The sequence below is a fragment of the Ictidomys tridecemlineatus genome, chromosome X, assembly GCF_052094955.1.
Source record: "Ictidomys tridecemlineatus isolate mIctTri1 chromosome X, mIctTri1.hap1, whole genome shotgun sequence".
Classification (NCBI taxonomy): Eukaryota; Metazoa; Chordata; class Mammalia; order Rodentia; family Sciuridae; genus Ictidomys; species Ictidomys tridecemlineatus.
This window is the reverse complement of record NC_135493.1, coordinates 63,634,086-63,639,453: the sequence shown is the minus strand read 5'-3', so window position 1 is coordinate 63,639,453 and position 5,368 is coordinate 63,634,086. Positions and strand designations below refer to the sequence as shown.

The 5,368-nt window shown below is 33.2% G+C and overlaps 1 non-coding gene across 1 annotated transcript; it reads right to left on the bottom strand.

The window, feature by feature from the left end:
* Window positions 1–2,447: 2,447 nt before the first annotated feature.
* Window positions 2,448–2,554, bottom strand: LOC120891294 (U6 spliceosomal RNA). Its single transcript, XR_005735674.1, has one exon. It is a non-coding gene; the product is annotated as a U6 spliceosomal RNA (small nuclear RNA).
* Between the last annotated feature and the right edge of the window lie 2,814 nt (window positions 2,555–5,368).

The following is a 5,368-nucleotide window of genomic DNA, read 5'->3' as shown; positions in this document are numbered from 1 at the left end:
TATGGTTATGTAATTCTTCTCAGCTGAGATGTTCAAAGAAGCAAGCAAGAGCAGAATATGGCCAGTGCTTGGTAGAATTTCTTGTTGGGTATTCTTGTTCTAGTAACTATGAAGTAATAAAAGCTATATACATCATGATCTTTGACTTCTTAGTCTTCATAATTTTATTTTATTTTATTTTAATTTTTTGTGGTGCTGTGGATTTAACCCAGTGCTCTGTGCATGAAAGGCAAGCACTCTACCAACTGAGCTGTATCCCCAGCCCAAGTCTTCATAATTTTATTAAGCAAATAAATAATATATAAGTTCCCTGAGAATATTGATTGTGCATTATATATTCCAAAGTGTTTTTAAATATTTTGGTGTCTATGTGGTTAAAGTACTAATAATTCATGTATTATTAGTGGGAATGAAAAATAGTGCAAGTTGCATGAAAAATAGTTTGACATATACTCAAACAGAATTACCATGTGATCCATCAATTCCACTCCTAAGTACAAATCCAAAATAATTTTAAAAAAATTATTAAAAACATGTAAATACATGTTAACAACAATGATATTCACAATTACTAAAATATGGAAACAACTCAAATGCCTGTCAACTAATACATGAATAAATAAAATATGGTAAAATGTGAATAAATTACTTATGCATACTACAGCATTGATGAGTTTTGAGAACATTATGCTAAATGTAAAATGACACACTCAAAAGGAAACATATATTATGACTATTTTTATATAAAATATACCAAAGATTTAAATCCACCAATCACAACACAGATAAGGGGTTGTCAGAAAATGGTGGAAATGAGAATGGAAAATAACTACTCAGTGCATATGTTTTTTCCATTTGGGTCATGAAAATTTCCAAAGCTAGTAGTGAGTGGCTATATAACTTTGTGACCACACTTAATGCCACTGAAGTTTACAATTTAAATTATTAAAATTATAAATTATGTGTATTTAACTCCTCAAGAACTTATAAAATAAAAATAACTGTGTATATACACATAAAGGGTTAGAGAGTAGGAACCAACTGGATAAATACATTTTCAAGAAAAATAGAAGCTGCAGTACTTTATTTCATGAAGTATTAGAACTTCTAATGTTTTCAGGGGAAAATTGATAACAAATAAGAACAGATATATCATATAATAAGGAATGTTGGGGTCTTTGATTATCTCTATATTGGAAATTCTAATATAAACTCTTGAAAATTTTATTGTTAAAAGGACATTGTTAACTGCTAAATTTCAAACATTTGTTGTCATCAATTGATAATGTTATACTAGTTTTCTTTTTAAGGCTGTGGACATAATGTATTATTATATAATTGATTTTCAAATTTTGAACAAGGTTTGGAAACATGGAATAAATTCTACTAGTTTATGATGCATAGTTTTTTCTGTCCATGATTTCATTCAGTTTCCTAATATTTTGTTAATAATTTTACTTAAACATAAATGTATATATTTATAATTTTATAGTGTTTTGTTTCATTTCCATACATTAGAGTAGTAATAGTGCCCTCATGAAATGGGCTGGGAAATAGTCTTACTTCTTTTGTTTTCTGCAAATAATTGTAGAAAAAGAGTGTTAGGCCTTCATAAAATGTTTGTCATGGCTGTCCAAAGAAATCATCATGTCCTGAAGATTCCATTCTTGGAAAATTTTAGTTGTGAATTCAATATCTTTGGAGGTAAAAGGACAATTCAGATTACAAATTTTATCTTAATTTTGTTAAGGTAATGTGCTTTGTAAAGAATTGGTCTATTTCCTATATGCTGTCCAATGTATCAATACAATTGTTTATTATCCTTTAAATGCTTGTAGGATCCTTAATCATGATTCCTTTTATGTATAAATGTATCTTCTTTAATTTCTTTTATTACATCAGTCCTACTCAATATGTACTCTCGGCTTTGTCCAGTATCAGCACTGCTTTGAGAGAATATACTAAACTTTATTAAAAGCAATCACTTCAGAACAAATCCAGGTACTAACAAACCTCAGGAAAAGATGATTTATTGAAAATGTTCTGTAGTGTTTCTGTAATACAATTATAAAATTTTAATGTTTAATTGGTTGCATAATTAATGATTAAAGAGTTGAAACGGGGAAAAGAGAAAAAATGGGCAAAGAAAAAAGAAAGAGAAATGTAAAGAGAGAAAAATAATAAAAACTAAGATAAAACAAAAGAAAAATTGGGGAGGATTTGTGAGAGGAACTTGTAATGATAGAGGAAAAAGATATATCAAAGGAGCAAATATAAACTTCCACTAGGGAAGCAAAAATAGAATTATTCCTGTTAATGTCTTGAAATATTAGATGATAAACAGTCAATTAGGTCAAGGGCTGCAATACTGAAAAATATATTGAATAATAGGGAAACATCTATTTAATAAAAATATCTCTAAGATCAAAATTGATATTAGAACTTTTTTTAATAGGGAACCCTTCTCAAATTTGCATGTCATTCTTATGCAGGAGCCATGCTAATCTTCTTTGTATCATTTCAGTTTTAGTACATGTGCTGCCAAAGTGAGAACTAAAGCTATTTTTGATATTCTATGCTGAGGTAAGAAGTTTCTTATTAAGTCCTCCTAATTTAGATTTTATCAGGATTTGGGACCTTTAGAGGATGCCCACCAATCCTTGCTTTACCTCTGTTTCCCTAGATGTTGAGGTAGTAATCATACCAGCTCAACTCTCATACAATTATAGAACGCCCAAATCTTTGGTGTTTCCATATACATACTAACTTTCTGATGGGTCAGAGAGGATTATCCCTAAATGTCTGTGACTTAGTAGTCAATGTAGTGTTTTAATATTGCACACACTCCTTAAGTAAATCTTCAAATATCCAATGCCATTGAATTCAGTGGGGGCGCCCTCCAGTAAGATGTAGCATCTAAAAAGAGGTATTATAGTCTAGTTGATGCGATATTGGGTGGCCTGAGGGTGTGTATGGCAGCTGCCCCCTCTGTAGTGCAGAGGTTAAGGTCATTTGGCTTATTTCTGGGCACAGGGGATGGTGGCTAGTGGCTGGTATGCTCCTCTATAAGCCTCTTTGTGTGTGATTGAAGTTCTCTGATGTCTGCATGGGATTATCCTCAGGAAATGCTTTCTGTGTGTCCATGTGTCTGAATGAGTATTGAGTTAACTGGCAAGTCTGGAACTCATAGCTGTGGACCTTCCTAGATGTGTTGGGGCACAGGAGCTACATCCCTGGTCGCTGTGATTTATTTGCCATCTGGTACTTGTTAGTCATCCCAGTGGCCTGAGTCTGTGTGCTTGGATTGTGCTACATCTGCTGTTTGTCTCTGTTTGGTGTGGTGGCACATGGTGCAGGGCTCATGACTGTTGCTGACTGCTGTGGAATGCTTTCTCCCCTATATGGGGTTCCTTAGAGTGGCATAGTGTTGGTATCTATGTGCAATTGTTAGACCTGTGGCAGTCTATATCACAGAAGTTTCTACTCTGGCTGATAGAGATCACTAGGGAACTAACTCTGACTGGGGTAGCAGATCATTTGACCCTCCTTTGCCAGAGCTCTCACACAGCTGACAGTTGTGAAAGCATGAGCTCCTGAACTCCTCTGCTGGGGCTTTTTTGTATCCATTATCTAAGGGCTTGATGACTGTCTGCATCTGTGGGGCTTGTGAGTGCAGGCTCTCTGTGGGTTGTCTATGGCACAGAAGCCTTCAGACTGGCTAATGTAGTTCACTGTGATTTTACCCATCACAATGATTGGAGTGGGGTGTCAGTTGATCTGTCTTTTCCTGAGCTTCTGTGGAGGATTTGAGGAGTTCTGTGTATGATCATAATTTTTCAGGATTGATTTCCTCTTGTAGCTGCTCTACCTTACTCCCTTTGTCCAAGATGAAGGTGGGGTGGTGCTGGGAGTGTGTTTTAGTATCCTTCAGCTAGTAGTGATCTAGTTTCTTTAGGCAGATAACTGACACAACCCAAGTAGTTTCTTAATCTATCCATCAAGTGATGGATACATGGGCTATTTCCATTTTTTTTTTGGTCATATGAATAGTGCTACTACAAACATGGGAGGGTTACTGTCTATTTAACATACTTATTTCTTTACCTTTGCATATATACCCATTAGTGGAATTGCTGGATAACATAATAGCTATATTTTTAACTTTTTGAGGGCCCACCATTCTGTTTACTGTAATAGTGTTAATAATTTAGATTACCAACAGTATCCAAGGAGTTCCTTTTCTCTGCATCTTCATCTTGTTATCATTTGTATTTTTGATATTAGACATCATGACTGGGGTGAGGTGGTATTTGATTGTCATTTTATAATCGTTTCCCTGATAATCTTTTATTGGTGTCATTGTCTTGTTTTGAAAAACATATTTATATTTATATCCAATTTTGATTCTGTTTCTTACATTTTGATATTGATTTCATTTTGGTTAACTTTTATATTCTATAAATCAGCACCTTGTCACATGTATATATGAACAATACTAGACTCCTTGCTGTAGGTTAACTTTGCAGTCGATTGAGGGTTTCCTTTGTTGTGCAGAAGCTTTTTAGTTTGATGCAATCTCATATGTCCATATTTACTTTAATATTCTGTGTTTTTGGTGTCTTGTCCAAAAATTCCTCACCCATTCCCTTGTCCTGAAGCATGTCCCCTATATATTCACCCAGCGGGTTTATGGTTTCTGATCTTACCTTTAAGTCTTTAAATCGTTTTCAGTTAATCTGTTTAACTGATGAAAGATAGGGGTCTAATTTGATTCTGCTTTATGTTGATATCCATTTCTCCTATTATTATTTTTTAAAAAAAATCCTTTTTCCAGTGGTATTATTAACACCTTTGTCACAATTCAGTTTGCTAATTATTGTTGAGCTTACTCCTAAGCTTTCTATTCTGTTCCATTAGATTTTTTTCTGTAGTATTTACACCAATACCATACTGTTTTGATTACTACAGCTTTGTAGGAAATTTTCCATTCATGTAGTGTAATGTCTTCCTGCTTTGTTATGTTTTATAAAAATAGCTTGGTATATTCAATGTTTTGTGGGTATATTTTAATTTAATGTTTTTCTAGTCTTGTGAAGAATACTATTATAATTTGATAATGATTCCATTGAATATGTAACTCACTTTCTGTAACATGGATATTTTAAAAATAATAATAATTCTAATTCATGAACAAAGCATATCTTTCCAATTTTTCTGTCCACTTCACTTTCTTTCACCAATATTCTGTAAGTTTCTTTGTGGTAATCTTCATCTCTCTGTTAAATTTATTCCTAGGTATTCTATTTTTGGTAGCTAATTTAAATGGAATTGTTTTCTTGATTTCAAGATGAGATAATTAACTATAGGC